Raw genomic sequence first — 20,887 nt, forward strand, 5'->3', positions numbered from 1 at the left:
GTTTTTCTTCATAATTGTAGCCTACGTAGTTTTAAGTAATGTTATGGGTAGGTTTAGGGGTAAATTAGGAGTAGGATTAGTGGCTCAAAATATATTTTAATGCTATATTGTTAATAAAACTGCCATTTCCCTACACACCTCTGTCCATTACGTTTTCCTTTTTATATTCTGTATAAAATGGGTATGTTTAGGTTTAGGAGTAGGGTTAAGGGATCTCACATTTATCTATAAAATGGTAAAAGGGAAATTATACAGATATCTTTATGATATGAAATATACGTAAATAGTTAACGTTTTGTAGCTGAAAAAACGTAATTATTTTACGTTTAAATGTTGCAGATACGTCCATATTATACGTTTCAGCATCTATGAAACGTACAAAAAAGTACGTTTTCTATCTTTGAAAAAAATGTATTAATACCTATGTTTTAACAATGAGACCAGGCTGGTAGAATCTGCGATTCTGAATTCCAGGATCCACACCGATGCGGTGACTGACAGCCGCACATTCTCCTCAAAACATTGGATTCAACCGTGCTGTGCCGTGCCGAGGCACAGCCCACGTAAAGTTGATAATTCCGCGAAAAACTGCAATTGCAGATTTCAAACAGAGATGGCGACAAAGAGAAAAAAAAAACTGCGGACTGCAGCTTTAACCTGAAAATTAATGTTTTGATCAGATCACTGACCTGTGGAATTATTAAAACATATATCTTCACAATAAATGTTGCACTAAATTACAATGATCCATACATCAAATAATACTTAATTATAGTTTTAAAGTTGTGAAGGCTCGTGGGAATCGAACCCATGACTTTGTTGTTGCTAGAAAGGTTTTATAAAATCTGAATCAATAAGTGATTGATCTTATGGCTGAAATTCACTAGTGAAGTTCCAGTCTGAATGCTGCTGCACATACATTATTGATGGCTCTGTTGCCTTTGAGGGCCCAATCAGATTCTTGATGACTCCTGAAGGCCCCAGCTGTATCTCATCATCAGGTGATACACTTCTGCAATCTAGAGACAAAATAAACTGAATGTATCTACAGTATGTGTTAAAAACAGACTGATCATTATGAGAACAGGCTTCAATTGTATATCATTCATAATACATAATACAACAATGGTGTGATACATACAATACAAATGTTCTGCTTTTGCACGGACGTTTTTCTTGACAATTTTTTTTTATTGAAGACAGTTGTCAGACTCCTTGTTCATACAATGTAAATATGACTGGATTATTACAATTATTGGCAACATTAATGTTTGGAAATGTAAACTGATATTTCTGGTACAATGAAGCAAAATATGCCATCTTAAAACTAGTTTATTTGGTACTAAAATGCCTAAAACCTTTGCATTTACTGTAAACCATAACTATGAAAGTATGAAAAGTATGAAGTATGAAAGAAGCAAGAATCCTAATTAAAAAAATGTTAATAACATATTCAGTAATATCTTAAATGTTCACTGGGAGATTTGAGTATTTAATGTCTTGTTAATGTTAAAAATATGAGTTTAGATTGACTGTTTAGACTTACAGTAACTCTCTTTTCTGTTATTTCAGTGTCTCTGCAAGTCATAGTAGAGGCTGTTATTGGTGGTCTTGATGTATTCTGCTACTAAACATGACGTTAAACTTTATGACAATAATGTGTTTTGGAGACACAATGACAGTGGAATTGTGTGTGATGTAATTCCCAGCAGTCATTCACAAGAGAAACAGTATTCAGAATATGAGAACAGAACTGAAACTTTCCCTGGTGATTTTCTGAGTGGAAACTTCTCCATCAAACTCAGCAATCTTCAATACGCTGATGCAGGAAAATACACCAAAAATCACACACTCATCTGAACTTCAGACTGTACAGCTGATCATCTATGATGTATGCAATTGGTTAATTTGTATGTTACATTTTCAGTTTAAATAAAGTTGTACGTTTTAAAATTTCAGACATATTATTTCTAAGATCTACTCCAGTATTTGCAGATATATTAAAGGAGAACTCCGGGCAATTTTTAAGTTAATCTTGATCGTTAGACCTTTGTGAGTACTGACTATAGAAAAAAAAACGAACCGGATTGGTGCTTGCTACGCGGAGCTGCGACCGCGAATGCCCAGAGCTCCCCCTCAGCTAAAACGGCAGCTATGGGGGCATCGACATAAAGAGCGTTTTTGAGCCTCTTAACAGACACAAAATGCAATTAAAATGTCTGTCCAACATGAACAGGGACTCTACATGTGAACAAGATGCGTTTAGCAACTTAGCCATTGTTTCAACTCACCTAAATAGTCTTTTAGACGGCGAGCTGTAGTCTCGCGCTGCAGTCCCGTGCTGTAGCCGGAAAAGGTAAACAATGTCCAGGTGGGAGGAGCGTTGATCATGTGCGACGAGTCTTCGTACATGGAATGGCATTTTTCTTCAAACGGCCCCGCTGTGTTGAATGTGTGTAGTCATCCTTGTCAAAGTGTTCACTGCAAATGCGGTAATCTTTAGCGCGTAGTACTTCTACGGGAGTTTGCACATCAAGTTGAAATACAACTAGCCACAACTGCAGAATCTCGAGGTCATGGAAAGGAAGACGATGAAAATTTAAGCTCTTATATTTTCGCATTCTGTTGTCACAATTCGGAAAGGCACAAACACGAACCATTTCTTCTTCACTTGTAAGCAACTCTGATCATAACTCGTCGCACATGATCAACGCTCCTCCCACCTGGACATTGTTTACCTTTTCCGGCTACAGCACGGGACTGCAGCGCGAGACTACAGCTCGCCGTCTATAAGACTATTTAGGTGAGTTGAAACAATGGCTAAGTTGCTAAACGCATCTTGTTCACATGTAGGGTCCCTGTTCATGTTGGACAGACATTTTAATTGCATTTTGTGTCTGTTAAGAGGTTCAAAAACGCTCTTTATGTCGATGCCCCCATAGCTGCCGTTTTAGCTGGGTGGGAGCTCTGAGCATTCGCGGTCGCAGCTCCGCGTAGCAAGCACCAATCCGGTTCGTTTTTTTTTCTATAGTCAGTACTCACAAAGGTCTAACGATCAAGATTAACTTAAAAATTGCCCGGAGTTCTCCTTTAAGAGGAGGCAAGGAGTGAAAACAACAACCTTAGTTGTATGCCTCTTATTTTGTCTCTGCTAAAAAAATAAAAAAAATCTGCCGTTTGAGTTTTAATTCGTGTGCACATTTGGAAAAGATTATTTGATGTTTGAACTCCAAATAAACGTCCCCTCATTATAACCAACCCACTCCTAACTAGAAAATAAAACGCATCAGGTCAAACCTCAATCAAAAATCAAACTGAACGTCTATGTGTGATTCAGAAACAGTATGATGACAACATGTATCAAAAGCATTTTGACCATATGATACAAGAAATGCTATAATACAAACAATAAAAAAAAGAAAGATAAATGCAATCTGCCTGCAGGTTTGTGACGTCCTGTCATGACAAAAGAGTAATAATCAGTGCAACAGGACAATTACATCAACCATGAATAACAATTAAATAAAACAATTCCATTCAATTATTTTTATTTGATCAAACTTTTTTTTTTTTAATTGTGTGTATAGGCTAATTGTGTTTGTATGTAAAATAATGTTTCCAGTGCTTTGGCATAAAGCCTTTTAACATCCCAGAATAGCCATTTCAATCTTGAATCGATTAACATTATAACATTGCAAAAGAATAAATGTAGAGAGCAAAACAAATGTGCGTGTGCCAATGAATTCAAAAAGTTAAATTAAATTCAAACAAGCAACATGTAACCTACATGCTGATACTGCATGTTTAAGCAAAGTTTGAAAGGCAAATGAATGACAAGTCTGTGAGTTTGAGACTTTTGCTTTCTATTTCTTAGTTTCTCTTTAGGTCAGAATGAAGATGCAGAATAAACAAAGCCACAAAACACACTGTACTTGCCCAATCACCCACTCATCTAGTCTGACAACAATCCTGAGTTTCTCCTCCCATCAGACGTCAGAGAATATCAGCCTCAGTCTCTCAGAGCTTGTTCAGTTGTCGGCATGAAGGAGGAACTATCAGACTGATTTTTATGGATTGAGCCCAGATATGAAAAAAGGTAACTTCTTCTTATAGAAAACTTTCATCTGTTTAATTCATTTTTGAAAACCATTTGAAAGGCAAATTCATGAAAAAGCCAGGCTTTATTCCACTGTAGAATTACATTTTCTCTCACATTTCTCTGGTCAGAACGAGGATGTTGCTGAAAACTGCGATCTCGTCCTGCTCTTACAGTGTTAAAGTCAAGACTTGACAGTGAATTAAAGCACAATGACAGCAACACGATTATATCATGGCAACCCACTAGTTATGACACAAGTATTGCCAAATCCTTCAGAAGGTACTAATTATTTGGATCAGTATAATAAAGCGAAAAGCATGATAACTCTCTAGTAGTGAGTTAGTAAAAGTCATTGTAATATTTTGAGGTTTTTGTATAGTAATGACTAAAGTGCTACTACATCATCTAAAGGAATAACTATCTTAAACCTTACAGAAATGTACAAAAACCTCAATAACTTACAATGACTTCAGTAATTAATTGAGTTATCTTGCTTTTCACTTTAGAATACTGATCATAATAATTAACTCCTTTAGAATGATGTAGTAACACTTGAATCATTATCAAAACCTACAAAAACCTCAAAAGCTTACAATGATTTCAGTCATTACTAGAGAGTTATTATGTTTTTCAATTTAGAATACTGATCCAAATAATTAGTAATTTCTTCTAAAGGATTTGGTAATACTTGCCATTACTAGTTGTTCTATTAACTCTTATGTTTCCTCAGTTCCTTTGTCCATTATTGTTTATGTAAACGAGTTGTGATTTTCTCCTACGATCTCCTGAGTTTTCTGTTAAAATCTGTTTTGTTTTATACTTTATGTTGTGCGCTTAATACAGCCACTGCACCGTGACAGATGCATGTTTTGGGGCATGAGGAATGACAAGTACTTAGGTACAGTAATTGATTTTTCAAAGAAAAAAAACCCACATGATTACTGTAATTACAAAGTTATCTCATGAGTATTCGTGTGTATTTCTACGTAAAGTATGATTCTACCACACGTACATTTGCTTACATTTTGTTACGGACTGCTCCGAGTCTTGGGTTGAAGATCCAAATGCAGCTTTATTGGGACATTATTCATATAACGAGCAAATGGTCAAACATATGGGCAAACAATCCAAATGAGCAACAGGGCAGATAATACAGGCAAAAGGGGTCATCCAGAATACGGGCAGAGAATATAAAAAAATTAAGACAAGTTTGTATGAATGTAATCAAGCATTATGAGTCCAGGCAGTGGGTTATGGGAAATGTAGTCCATAATAGGAAGTTAGGGAGTCGGGAGGAGTGCCCTCTGGTGGAGATTGAGGGTACTCCGGCTAGCAGATGTGACACATTTTCATACACACTCAAACATACAATATTGACGTATTGACAGCACTAAAATGTAAATTATCTATTGACCGCTTTACAGATATACAAATGAGTAAAAAAAAAATGTAGGAATATTAAATTTGTTGCATTAATGTTTTGATTCTATTGTATTTGTCATATATGACACACTGAAAAAGGCCTGCGAGACTAAATGTGTTATTCCTCTATGAATAATGTAAAATAAAGTGAATAAAAAGATAAAAAAATTTAAGTGTGGACCATAGCTGTATTTGTCATATCAATTACATATTTTCAGTTGCATTTATAAAATGCATTTTTCTCATCTACTTTATATGAAATGATAATTAATAATAATTAATTATTGTTTAACGGTAAAAGACTGTGAAAATGCTACGGTGAAAAATAATAATTAATTATATCAATGATATATAATTTGATCATCAAATTTCCTACTTCCCACTTGTCAAGTCGTGAATACCAGCTTGTCACGTTTTTTTGTTATCACATGTTGCTTTGTTATTGGAAAGAATAGATATCATCCCGGATAGCAACATTGTGTCGACCCAGATCTGGCCCTCATACTGTGTGGAATGATGGCACTTGGAGCTCTGCTCCCGCTTGCCAGATCTGAACCACAATCAGGCCACAGGAATGCTGCATATCAGCCAAGCGCAAAGCAAATAAAGCACAACTAAACCATATCTGGGTACAAAAACGATTTACTTTATAGAGTAATCTCAGCCTTAACAACATGTTAACAAGCAGAATCACTGAAGGCTTGGAAAAACAAGAACAGATCAAAGAGAAGAGATGAGCAAAAACATAACAACTACACCTGACTTCCAGCCTCAGCCTTAGATTAAATTAACTTTAAATCAGAGAACACATTAAATCTCAGCAGATGATCATTAAACAACTCCAAAAACAACATAAAAGATTATTAATAACCAGTTTGACTTTATTTCTACAAAAGTTCTTATATAGAATTAACAGAGGTTTCGCTCTAATGCTAATGTTTTATTGAAAATAATAGCTTCATTTGTCACCATTACGGTGATTAGTGTTTTATTTAGTTGGCCCTTTAACCTTGATTTTGTTTTAGTTTTGTTTTCTCTGGCTGCTGTAACAGTGTGTTTATAAAACACATTTACCATAGCAAAGAACGCTATGAGACAAAATGTGATCGGGTGATGATAGCTAACTATTAATGGTAATATAATCATCATGAAGTGGCCTGATTGAAGTGAAATTGTGAAGTGATGTGGCACTGGATGATAATCTATGAGTATACTAGCAGAAATCTGTGTGTGTGTGTTTGTTTTGCTTGTGTTAAGGCAGACAGCAACAAGTTGGTGGGTTTGTTTAGTCTCATAAACATTGAAAAACAACCTCAACAGAAAGTTAAGAGATGTTCAGATACTACAACAATCACAGAGAGACAAATGGATAAGCAGATATGAGTGTGAGGGACGACATGTCTCTCTGCTCGTGTGACTTTCATGTTTTCTGGTTTCTTGTTGTGTTGTGGTGGTTTTCGGGGTATGGTTGGTGTGTCTCAACCATACCCCGATGGCCATTTCACATTTTGCAATGATCTTCCATGACGCAATACCATGGAATATGGCAGTTTTTAGGGCACAGAATAATGTTTGTGATGATACCAGTTACATTTAACAGTCACATAGGGATAATAAGCTATTCATTGTGGAGTGTGCATGGTGAAGTGAAAGTCTTATCTTAGAAAAAAAAACTTTTGCTGATATCTTCGGATCGGATATGTTTACGTTGTTAAAATGTCCCATGATCAAAGAGGACACTAATACACATGTGCACAGCAAAAATCACAACTTGTGCATAAAACAAAACAAATGTATGTGTGTCAATAAATTCAAAAAGTTAAATTAAATTAAAAAACAAGCAACATACACAGCCAAACCTAAATGCTGATAATATTTGTGTCGATAAACAAGCCAAGTTTGAAAAGGCTGTGTGTTTGAGACTTTTGCTTTCTCTCTCTTTCAGTTTCTCAGAATGGGGACTGGTGACAATCAGGACATGATGGAGTACACGATACACAACATACTTGCATACTCACCCTCTAATCTAGTCTGACAACAATCCTGTGTCTATTTGAGTTTCTCCTCCCATCAGATCATCAGAGAATATCAGCCTCAGTCTCTCAGCGCTTGTTCAGTCTGTCAGGATGAAAACAGGAGAGAGGAACTATGAAGCAGATCTTTATGAATTGAGCCCAGATATGAAAAAGAAAACAGGTAATTTCTTGTAATTTCTTAACTCATTTTTGAAACCTCCAAATGCGCATATCTGTTGCCATCACTAAAATTTGATAACATCCATAGAACGCATGGCATACGGAAATAGAAGAGTTTACAAATCTATCTGTTGAAAAGTAGTATTTCACGCTGATTATAGAAATATTGATATGCAAAATAGTCAAATAAAACACCCCAGATACGAGCTTGATTTATGGGCCTTACATGGGTTTGTGGATGTGTTATATGTTGGCCTTATATGAATCTGTTGGCTGTGACTATAATGATCAGGTAAGTTTGATGAATTCTGAAATAATGTCATACTTATTAGCAATGACCGTGTGTTGCCTAACTTTTTGTGTTTGGCCTGCTGTGTTTTTGTTGTCAAATCCTTTATTTAAACTAGAATTAAAACAGAAATATTTTAAGCATCATTAATACATTAAACATGAATCGGTTAATTAATGATTATCAGGTTTATCTGCATGGTTTATCTGCTGTAACTATTATTTTGATTTATTTGTTATTAGCATTTTGTATTACTGTCTTTGCGTCCCGGTGCACATGCTGGTAGTTTTAGATAGTAGTTTGTTTTTTCTAGTCTTACAGTGTATTTAAGGTTTGACTAGTAGGATAAGATGTGTGAAGACGCTTCCCTTCAAGGACATTTACTGCCAAATTGGAACATATTTATAGATGAGTTTAGCATGTACAGGATAATGATGCAGCATTCAATATATGTAGACTTAAGATGCAAAAGCCTCTAAGTCCATCTAACGTTTTTCTTTAATATTAACATTTTGATCAGGCTCCTATGTTTCTACCTAAATACCGACATTTCATGAATGGGCTGAGGCTGGGATTTAGTGAGTTCGTATTTGATGAATGTATAATATGTGCGGAGAGCATTCACTCAATATTATTATCTCATTTTTGACATAGGTGGCTTTTAGAGGCTTTTGCATTGGAGGTCTTCATATTATTAAAGCGAATAGATACATGTATTAATTTACTCAACTAATGAATCTTGACAATTTATTTGAATAATGATCAATAAATCAAATAACAGAATCCCATTAATAATATATATATATATACAGGTCCTTCTCAAAAAATTAGGGTCTCTAAACGAGCTATTAACCTAACCATCTGAATCAACTAATTAACTCTAAACACCTGCAAGAGATTCCTGAGGCTTTTAAAAAGTCCCAGCCTGTTTCATTACTCAAAACCGCAATCATGGGTAAGACTGCCGACCTGACTGCTGTCCAGAAGGCCACCATTTTGCAGCGTTTTTTGCCACACTTTTTCCTTCCCACAGACTTCCCACTGAGGTGCCTTGATACAGCACTCTGGGAACAGCCTATTTGTTCAGAAATTTCTTTGTGTCTTACCCTCTTGCTTGAGGATGTCAATGATGGCCTTCTGGACAGCAGTCAGGTCGGCAGTCTTACCCATGATTGCGGTTTTGAGTAATGAAACAGGCTGGGACTTTTTAAAAGCCTCAGGAATCTTTTGCAGGTGTTTAGAGTTAATTAGTTGATTCAGATGATTAGGTTAATAGCTCGTTTAGAGAACCTTTTCATGATATGCTAATTTTTTGAGATTTTTGGGAAATTTTGGGTTTTCATGAGCTGTATGCCAAAATCATCAGTATTAAAACAATAAAAGACCTGAAATATTTAAGTTGGTGTGCAATGAATCTAAAATAAATGAAAGTTTAATTTTTGGCATTACATTATGGAAAATAATTAACTTTATCACAATATGCTAATTTTTTGAGAAGCATATATATATATATATATATATATATATATATATATATATATATATATATATATATATATATATATATCCAGATGACCTACTACTTCTGCTGGAATAGTATCCCATGAGGCAAGAGGAAGAGGAAATGTGAAGGCAACAAGTCCATGTTACAAAATATAATTTACACAACATAGAACCATGACAACACATCTCTACTTCCTTCCACTGTAAAAAAAAAAAAGAAAAAAAAAGGGCCCAAATATTCCAGAAATGGTCATTTCTGATTAAGTAGGCTATTCTGGAGCACAGTAATTATCCTAAAGTTGAGCCACGGGATACTCCCTCTCCCGCAAACTCAATCGCAAGCACAGCTGTCAATCATAAAGTTACACCCTGTTTTTATAGCATCAAACACTTGAACAAATCTGCGTGATACTACCTGAAATGAAAGAAAATATATTTGGAAAAAAAATTATTTGAAGTGTAATTGGATTTGTTTAAGATTGGCTCATGATTAAGATCTCTCCCTCCGCATGTAAAACTGCAGTTAGCCACCAGGGGCGATCAAAATGCTTTCTTTGGGTTAGACTGAGCAGAGGGCTTGCCTTAGCAGGCAGTTTGGAGGCCAATTTCAAATAAACATTTGGAGAAAACTGAGGGGGGGGGGGGGGGGGAATGCACAAAACCCTGTATGCAATGGAACTAGCTACATCATATGTTAGAAACAAAAACAAGAACACACACAGGATTTTTTTTATACCTCATATCCTTATTTTGGGGGGCATTTTCAATACTTTTGTTGGCATTTTCACCCTTCCATTAATTTCCAACCCTGGTTTGTGTGAAGTGATTGCCCCTTCTGTTGCGTTTCAAGTCCATGTCAAGTGAATCAGGTTAAACATGGCAATTAACAAAGGCCTCTAGTGCTTGTGAGGTCCAAAATATCCTTATACTAAAAAGTGGGAGAGAGAGAGAGAAAAAAACTAAACAGCTTTGAGTAATATGTGTTCAAAACTGGATCAACATTGGCTGTTTGTTGACCCAGGAACAACATTTCAGTCAAAAATATTTCAGTTAACCTGAACCCTGCTTGTACACTAAACCCAAATCATAACCTATACTCCTAAAATTTGAGGGAAAATATCATCCGTTACAAGCAATGCTGTACAAGCTTATAACTCTAACCCAAGCCTATACTAACATTAGCCCTAAACCCAGCCTTGAAATCTCAGTGCTAGATATGGGGATGTTGTTGCAGGACCAACAAGGATGTTGATAGAGGAAACCTGTCCTATAATCACTTGCACCTCTATGCACATATACCTCAAGGAAAGCTGCAAATGTGCTCTTTGCCACCTTATATGTCAAACGCACAGTGTTGTTTGCCAAGTAATCCAGTAATAGTAACTAAAATAGTAAGATATTAAGATTTGTCATTGTCAGATCAAACCTTTCTACTTCTCTACCCTGAATGTGTTTTGTCTCACTGTTGTGTGGCGACCTCTACTGGATAAACTTCTGAACCAAATCTTTTAAATGCTGTATACAGTGACCTAACATACAGGTGCTGGTCATATAATCAGAATATCATGAAAAAGTTGATTTATTTCAGTAATTCCATTCAAAAAGTGAAATGTGGATATTATATTCATTCATTACACACAGCCTGATTTATTTCAAATGTTTATTTCATTTAATTGTGATGATTAAAACTGACAACTAATGAAAATCCCAAATTCTCTGAAATTCTCAGTATCTCCGAAAATTAGAATATTACTTAAGACCAATACAAAAAAAGGATTTTTAAAAATGTTGGCCAACTGAAAAGTATGAACATGAAAAGTATGAGCATGTACAGCACTCAATACTTAGTTGGGGCTCCTTTTGCCTGAATTACTGCAGCAATGCGGCGTGACATGGAGTCGATCAGTCTGTGGCACTGCTCAGGTGTTATGAGAGCCCAGGTTGCTTTGATAGTGGCCTTCAGCTCTTCTGCATTGTTGGGTCTGGCGTATCGCATCTTCCTCTTCACAATACCCCATAGATTTTCTATAGGGTTAAGGTCAGGCAAGTTTGCTGGCCAATTAAGAACAGGGATACCATGGATACTGGTAGCTTTGGCACTGTGTGCAGGTGCCAAGTCCTGTTGGAAAATCTGCATCTCCATAAAGTTGGTCAGCAGCAGGAAGCATGAAGTGCTCTAATACTTCCTGGTAGACGGCTGCGTTGACCTTGGACCTCAGAAAACATAGTGGAGCAACACCAACAGATGACATTTAAGCAATGTGGATTCTGTGCCTCTCCTCTCTTCCTCCAGACTCTGGGACCTTGATTTCCAAAGGAAATGCAAAATGTACTTTCATCAGAGAACATAACTTTGGACCACTCAGCACCAGTACAGTCCTTTTTGTCTTTAGCCCAGGCGAGACGCTTCTGACGCTGTGTCTTGTTCAAGAGTGGCTTGACACAAGGAATGCGACAGCTGAAACCCATGTCTTGCATGCGTCTGTGCATGGTGGTTCTTGAAGCACTGACTCCAGCTGCAGTCCACTCTTTGTGAATCTCCCCCACATTTTTTAATGGGTTTAGTTTCACAATCCTCTCCAGGGTGCGGTTATCCCTATTGCTTGAACACTTTTTTCTACCACATCTTTTCCTTCCCTTCACCTCTCTATTAATGTGCTTGGACAGAGCTCTGTGAACAGCCAGTCTCTTTAGCAATTACCTTTTGTGTCTTGCCCTCCTTGGGCAAGATGCCAATGTCGTCTTTTGGACAGCTGTCAAGTCAGCAGTCTCCCCGTTGATTGTGTAGCCTACAGAACTAGACTGAGAGACCATTTAAAGGCCTTTGCAGGTGTTTTGAGTTAATTAGCTGATTAGAGTGTGGGACCAGGTGTCTTCAATATTAAACCTTTTCACAATATTCAAATTTTCTGAGATACTGATTTTGGGGATTTCATTAGTTGTCAGTTATAATCATCAAAATTAAAAGGAATTAACACTTGAAATATATCATTCTGTGTGTAATGAATGAATATAATATCCAAGTTTCACTTTTGAATGGAATTACTGAAATAAATCAACTTTTTGACGATATTCTAATTATATGACCAGCACCTGTATATTTGGACACTTAAGCCACACTTAAAAATGTATTTGCATTATTTAACAAAATATAGGTGCAAGCACACGGTAAGTGGCACCTGTGCAAAAAAAGTCATAACCAAACATTATGTATGAAACCTTAAATGTGAACAAAGCCATAGACCCTCAGATATGATGATCCTCTTGTAAGGCACACATTTTTACTTTGTAAAATGAAAAAATAAATAAATACTTTTTCAACCGAAAAAAAGTTTTCAACAAGAAAAACTTTTTTTCTTCTCTCTTTTGTTTTAGTTGAATAACGCACGCACGCACTCACACACACACACACACAGTTCCACATGTAGGAACGGGCATCAGAGAACTGAACACAAGCTAGTCCCTCCCATCGTCTCTGGTTACTCAATGTAAGGGAGGGAAGTGACTTTGTGTCAGTAGCTGAGTGGGGAAACTCCTTTCTCAGAGAAATACTAAGGCCCTGTGACGCCAATCCACACAATTGTCCAATGATGTTCAAGCATGTGAACTGGAGGTGGGCCTTTCAGCTATATAAGGAGGCGCTGAACAGTCCACAAAAAAGTTTAGCCTACTTCAAGTTCATAAGTATATTTTTAAGTATACTGTATGTAGTAAGTATACTAATATCAATTTACTAGTATTATATTTGTAAGTGTACTGTTTTTAATACTACTTAAGACTAAACTGACTCACTTTTTAGTATATAAAAGTATAATTTTAAGTGTACTATAAATGTAACTAGTAAACTTTGAGTTCACAACTAGTTTACATCTATGTTTTTTTTGTACTGCAATTGTACTACAAGTGCACTTATACATATAATGATAGATTACTAGTCACATACTTGTTACACTCTTTTTTAGTTTATGAAAGTATACTCTCATTAAACTAGTAGTTGAACATAACTTATCACACTTATAGTGTACTACTAATATATTATTTGCACCTTAAGTATACTTGTAACGTTTATAGCCCACTGGAGGCAAGCTTGTTGAGAACCCAAGTGCAGTTTATTAACAAAACAATCCAAAAACAAGATCAAACATAAAACAAAAGCATGGCGTGGCATCAAACTAGAAACTAGAACATAGACTAGACATGAGGCTTTCAATCAGCGGTTACACAAAACAATACTAGACAAAGACACAGGGCAAACATTAGGGCTTGAATACACAAGACCAACGACTAGACACATGGCAGGATCACATGACAAAACACAGAAAAATGACAGTGACAAGCAAAACATGACACTACTCCTATTTAGGTATTATTTTTTATACTTTAAATATAACTGTACTTTAACTCTTTCGATTTTAAAAATTCGATTTTATTCTTGCTTGATATATACTTTTTTATCAACGCTTGAATGTAGGCAACTTTCATTAAAAAAGCAATATTTTAAATAAAAAGCTGAGAAAATCACTTTTTTATTTCAAAGACTATGTCTGGATTATATTCCGAATGATGATCAAAACACAGATGTAGTATGAGTCCATCAACACCACAAAGCTTCACAGTCCTATACCTCGCCCTGGGTCAACATTTCATTCAGTAACATTAGGCAGTTTTGATGCATATGCTGTTTAATGTTGATGATCGTGTGATTTTACATTTGTGTGAGCAATTTTCTATCACTGGTTTCTTCTTCACCAGTATTTTGATCCGGAGATTCTGCACTAGAAGATGTGTAACAGCGCCCCCTATTGCATAACCAGTGTTCGAGAGTATATGTAACAGAGTTACGTAATTTAATTACAAAATAAATAGTTACTGAGAAAAAAATGTGTAATTAAATTATAGTAACTTATGAAAATGTTAGCGATTACATCTGAATATTTTCTGTAAAAAGCTAGGATGTGTTGAATAATAGGCCCATTAATTTTTGGCTTTGCCTGTTGTTGATGTGCATGATCCTCCTGCCATTTAAAGGCCGTTCAGTAAAGCGATGCTATTCTGATGCTTTTTGCAGCGGACCATGTCTGCCAATTACTTCAATCCACATTGCCACTGAAATCTTTAGGCTATTTTTATCATTTGTCATGGTGGTAACTCTCAGACAGGCTGTAGGCTGCAACAGAAAACCGCTGAAAGGAGCTTTCACCCGCTGAAATGTTCATTGCGTTCAACTTTCAGACTAAATATATATCTGTGCTTAAGTTCTAAAATTGACCAGAATTATATGTTAATAAAAAATGTAGGCCTAAAATATTTGATAAATATTATATTATACTGTTAGTTTCACCCTGCTTGTCTGTTTGCAGCAATAGGCCTCATATTTACAGACTGTGGTGTGAATGTTCATTTTATGTTCACTTGCTTTTCCCCATAGTTTCAACACTACTAGTAGCATTTATTTAAGTGGTTGAAGCCTTTGAGAAAGACCTTAGATTCGTGTGAAATGGATTTGACAGTTTCAGTTTCCTGGACATTCACAGCAATATAAACTTCGGTATAAGCTTTGTAAAATTTAGCTTTACATGCGTTAACACGCTTGGCAAGTACTAAATGGGCACTAAATGTGCAGAACAAGTAAACAAACAAAGCTGGCATACTGCAATGCTGCTTGAGGTTTAGACAACCGTGAGAACTGAGATACATAAAGTTAAAGGTTTTGGAAAAACAGTGCGCTCGGTTAACAGTAAAACCTCCACTCTAGACAAAGGTGAGTGTCATTGGCTGTGCCCAAGCCAGTGGAACATGTTTATGGTTTTGGTTTAGCACTTCAATTAAGTTCAGTTAGAAACACCACTGCATAGTGTTACTTTTTAACTTAACAAAATGCATACTATATATTACTGTACTGTATACAAACCTATATCAATAGACATTCTGTTATTCATAATACATTAGTTATGCCAGGCAATTTCCAAAGAACCAGTTAAGACTACTTTTTTCTCTTCTTCTTTTTTCTTTAATTATTGATTTACAATGAATCTGGAAATGATGTTTAATGTATGTCTGTGTTCATACAGTCATAAACGCCAATCAATGTGGACATCAATATGGACATTATTTAATGACATTGAAATTTCATTGACTTCTCTTTGTTATTGAAGTAAAATGCTGTTTACATGAGGACGTAGCCTACCATTACTAGAGGGACTGTAGTGATACCAGCTAAACAACTTTTTTGTAGATTATTAAAAGTGACATTCACAAACACAAAAAAATATATATTTATTCATAATGAAGCAGCTTCAAAAAGTATATTTTAACTGAAAGGCTGGACTGTGTTCTCAGAATAAAGGTGTTTTCTAAATGTTTCCAAAAGTTTTCACATGGGATTTAAATATTGTTATTTTATATTATTTATATCTCGTGAAACTAATTGTAAAGTTCATGTAGATCTAAGAATGGAAAGTGTTAAAGGCAGTCATACCAATATCATTTTGAGCAGGAGTCAAAAATAAGTACATTTAAATAGTTCACCGAAAAATGGAAGTTCTGTCATCATTTATTCACCCTAAAGTTTTTTCAAACCTGTTTGAGTTTCTTTCTTCTGCTGAACAAAAACAAATATATTTTGTTTATGCCGGTAACCAAACAGCTGTCGGTAGCCATTGACTTCCATAGTAGGAAAACAAATGCTATGAAAGTCAATGGCTACTGTCTGGTGTCTGGTTACCGACATTCTTTAAAACGTTCAGCTGAAGAAAGAAACTCAAGAATAGATACAGGTTTGGAATAACTTGAGAGTGAGTAAATGAATGTTTTTAATTTTTGGGTGAACTATTCCTTTAAAGTTAAAGAATGAGAAAATCTAGAAAATATTTCTGCCGTTCATTTGCGAGCACATTTCTTCTTACTATTTGAATACCAAAATAAACACATAGACGTTTTCTTAATATAAAATGCATTTTAAAAGCCCCCAACACAGACTCTTTACACTCTCATCTTGTTTAAAAAAAAAAAAAAAGAAAGCAAAAAACCCTGAGTGCTGAGGTCGAGAAAAGTAGGTTGACAAGCCACAAAATGTAACAATTGCAGACTTTATAATTTTATGGTCATTTAACTGAATCTGTTTTTCTTTTTTTTAATTAAAATTATATTATACAGGCATTAATTGAAACATCTTGACAAAATAAACAGTCCACTTTATTAAATTAATTATTAAATAAATTAACTTCTTGGTCCAAAAGCATGGAAACTTCACAAAAATAATGAATAATGTGCACACACTGCATACTGAGATCAAAGTATGGTAGACAAAGAAAGATATATACACTTCGACAAATACCACAAAATGTTTTCCAGGTATAGATTAAGAAAACTATTCCAAAACAAAAGTTGTTTACACTTTATTTTAAGGTGATGTTGTTACTTAAATAAGTACTGAGTAATATTAATTAACTATAGCCTACATGTACTTACTAGAGTTATGGATATGGTTAAGGTTTGGTTTAGGGTCATTACTTGTAATTATGTATAATTTACTGTTATTACTAAAGTAAGTACATGTAGTAAATTGTAACTACGTCCCCTTAAAATAAAGCGTTACCCAAAAGTCTTCCAACTGACAAAGAGAAATAGACCAATTAAACTTAAAAGTTCTTAAACACAACATTTCACCTGAAGCAGAGGTTTCAAACAGTTTGATTCCACCGACCCTCATATATGATGATTCTCTGCGGGACCATTACAATACAAAGGCAGGTACATATTTGTCTGTATTAAACACTCATACAATATTTATACAATGAAAATGAATAAGTGTCTACTTAACAGAAAGTAAATATTTTCCAATTAATATTTTCTACACATTATTAGAGATTTGTTGGATGCACACGTAAAGAAAAATATAGAACTATAACTGTCAATTCAATAAAATAATTGTGATTAATCTCATTACTTGAAAGCAGTCTTTAGAAAGCAGAATAAAACATTAATAATATAAAACTTAGTCGATATATTTTTTTTTATAAGGATTTGTTTCTGAACTTTTCCTCCGACCCCAGTTTGAAAACCCCCTGATTAAATTTTCTTTTCTTTTTTTTTTTTACTTTTAGAGTGAACAAAGAGAACAAAATAAGTATAAGATCAGTCATACTCGTGTGTTCATGACTTCGGCAGGTTTAGAGCTGCATATGTGCTGTTGATTTGGCTGGAGCGAATATTTCTACGCAGTTTGGAAAAATCCATCGTGGCGTACTGAAAGAACAATATTAGCAAATTCAGTAACAATTAAACTAAAATACCGTTAAATATAACGATATTTTGTAATAACAGGTCTTCAAGAATCCTTAATTATCAAGACAGAAATGAGAATTTTAGTTATGAAGGATGAATTCACATTTTTAAGTATTCTTACCTGTAATTGCTCCTGATGCTCTTCTATAGGCCTAACTTGATTCTGCTGTAGATCAGTGTTGAGTTTTGATTGTTCTGTGGATCTTCTGTTTCCAACAACAAAAAACTTTACAAGTCCTAAAAATGGAACAGTGATTCAGATTCAATAAAAGATTGTATTATTATTTCTTAATAATAATGAAATAGTCAAATGCCTAAATAAAGAATATTTACATATTTAATTAACTTCAGCTGCCAATGGAAAAGCATGATATAAATATTTGTACCGATGGCTGAAAATCTCTCACCGATCAGCACAATGACCAGAAGCCCGTTCATCAGAGCAGAAATTATGATAATAATCTGACATTGTTTCTTATTCTGATCAATAAACTCCACCGCTGTATGATTGCGACACTCAGTTATTTGAGTTGATTCTGCAATAAAAGTTCCAACAGTCCATTCAAGTAATAACTGTTACTGTTAGGGCAATGTCAAATTTGTAGCACTGAAAATATTTATAATATATTATACAATTTGTGTATAATTATGTTTTTCTTACCATTGAAGTGCAGTCTGGTGCTGTTGCTGAGTTTTGGAGGTGTGCCTGTTTTCATACAGTAATAAACTCCTAATTCATCAGCAGTCACATTATTAATAACCAGACAATGTTTAAACTGCACTGAATATTTCTTTCTAAATGCATTATTTGAGTAAAAAGGGGATTGTGGTGTTGGTAATGACCGTAGAATCACTGTTGGAGGATCTGGTGTTTTCAGTAAAATCCAATAAACCTCATTTTCATCAAGATCACAGTTTATGGTCACATTTGATCCCAAATCAGTGAGTTGATCTGATACTGCAGCTCGACAACAGATTAAAACATCTGTAAGATAAAAAATAAACAAGATTACCCAGGTAAAACCTGATTGGTGCATAAAATAAAACTGTTTACAAAGCAAAATATATTGATATCATGTACAAAAATAAAAAATAAAAAACTCACAGAGCTGAAGCTGAATGATCTTCATGTTGTCGTCATTAAAACACTTCAATATGATTCTGCTTCCCTTCACACAAAATTTAAAATGAAGTTTACTGCTGCTCTGAAGCAAAGACAGGAAGACAAAAAACCTTCCCACAATCAAGTAGAGGAAGTCAAAGTCAAACTCACTCTGACCACACTTTTTTCCAACAACTAATGTCCTTATTATATCACCACTTCATTAATCAAGTTAAGCATGTTTAATATTTGATAATGTTAGTTTTATTCTCAGCCGCTTTGATCCATTTTGGTAAATCACAATTGAAATGCTCAAAACTACATCATCTAGTCACTTGTGCAAATCATAAACACACTTGTGCACACACTTGTGTGGCGTTTCGAATACTTCAAAACAGTAAATAATTTTGCAAAGCAATTGGTTCAATTAATTCAGTTTTGAAAAAGCTTTGTTTCTATCATAGTGTTTGTTCTATTACTATATACTCTTGTCTAGTCTTGTGTGTTTTTGTTGAGCACATGGTTTGTGATTATGTTCATTATCGACTTTGACATAAAAATCTGGTACTGTGAATTCCACACCTACTTTGTCTTCTATATTTTTCGATGCATCCGAATATATATGAACATATCCATAATAATTATCTTGAATATAGTTAGAATTCCATTACTTTTAACACGTTTGGTATTTCCCATTCAAAAGTCTTTTCTTTTTCCAACATTGTTTTATGGTCATTATTCATTTGACCTTTTTCCCATCATGTGATCCTGTCTTGTGTTGCCCCTGTACATGTCTTGTTGTCATTGGTTCCCTTTTCGAGGGAACTCAATGCTGTATCTGATTGTTGACACTATGAGAAAGCATGACCGGTCTCTGAAGCACCAATTCTACTGGCCGACAGTTATAGTACGACGTGAAATAGTGCATTGTATAACTATAAAATGGCGCCTGCATTGAACGTCTTCAGCTTCTTTCTTCAGAAAGTGCTACATGTTAAAAATACAACATCTACAACATGCAACAACATACTCAGGGCTTCAAGGGCAAGTCCTCCGTGAGGGGTTGGCCCAGACCAAGTTTCAGTGTACCCAATATCTCCCTACGGAAATCGCTCTGCTAACCCCACTATCTCCGATGTTATGGGGCGCAGTGGTTTCCAGCAGGTTAGTTACCCAGTGTCTGCCTGGGAATTGGGATGCCTGCATCCTCTGAGCAGGATATTGGGGAAGAATTTTCTACCGTTCCTTGCCAGCGAGCCGTTTCAGGCCACCAAATATAATAGTGCTCTTACATCAGAGGTCGGTCTCAAGAGGCTGATACCCTTTTCAGACAATATGGCAGTGTGGCAACTTCTGCAAAATGTGTCTCCTTGGGTTCTGCGAACCGTGGAACGAGGCTACAGGATACAGTTTCAATCTTGTACTCCTCGTTTCAACAGGGTGCTAAATACAGTAGTGAGTACAGAGCATACTCTGTATTGGAACAGAAAGTCCAGTCTCTTTTGATGAATAAGACCATAGAAGTTGTTCCTCTTCCTGACAGAGAACCAAGCTATTACAGCTGGTACTTTTAGGTTTCCAAAAAGGATGAGGGGGTTACATCCAATCTTGGATTTGTCTCATCTGATCCATACTCTACAGACTTACAGGTTCAAGATGAACACTAAAGCTCATTGTCTCAAAACAGATCTGAGGACTGGTTTGTCATGATAGATATATAGGACACACACACATCCATCCTTCCCCAGCACAGGAAGTTCCTCAGATTTGCTTTTGGGGGCAAAGCTTACCAGTATTTTGCTCTTCCTTTCGGCCTATAGCCTTATCACCACACACCTTCACAAAGTGCATGGTGCAGCTCTGGCTCCTCTGTAATTTTAGGGCATTTGTTTACTCAATTACATTGTCGACTGGTTAATTAGCCCAGTCCAAGAAGATGGCTTGCATCAAGATGTTGTTCTCCTCAACATGTGGTGCTTCAGTTTTAAAAC

General features: G+C 35.5%; 1 protein-coding gene and 2 long non-coding RNA genes across 8 annotated transcripts in view; 2 read left to right on the top strand and 1 right to left on the bottom strand.

The window, feature by feature from the left end:
• Positions 1-20,887, top strand: part of LOC143736164 (CD276 antigen homolog) — a 686,062-nt gene that overhangs the window by 299,118 nt on the left and 366,057 nt on the right. The window lies entirely within an intron of this gene.
• The window catches only part of LOC143736177 (uncharacterized), a 33,850-nt gene continuing 16,905 nt past the window's right edge, over positions 3,943-20,887 (top strand). Inside the window, exons 1-2 of the long non-coding RNA XR_013203374.1 lie at positions 3,943-4,096; positions 7,467-7,717. This is a non-coding gene — a long non-coding RNA (uncharacterized LOC143736177). The remainder of the gene's footprint in view (positions 4,097-7,466; positions 7,718-20,887) is intronic.
• On the bottom strand, positions 17,603-18,311 carry LOC143735624 (uncharacterized). The gene is made up of 3 exons (XR_013203260.1): positions 18,202-18,311; positions 17,916-18,031; positions 17,603-17,755 (listed from the first exon to the last, which is right to left on the bottom strand). It is a non-coding gene; the product is annotated as an uncharacterized LOC143735624 (long non-coding RNA).

The sequence above is a fragment of the Siphateles boraxobius genome, unplaced genomic scaffold (genome assembly GCF_051911475.1).
Source record: "Siphateles boraxobius isolate OS27281-9 unplaced genomic scaffold, OSU_SipBor_1 13, whole genome shotgun sequence".
Lineage (NCBI taxonomy): Eukaryota > Metazoa > Chordata > Actinopteri > Cypriniformes > Leuciscidae > Siphateles > Siphateles boraxobius.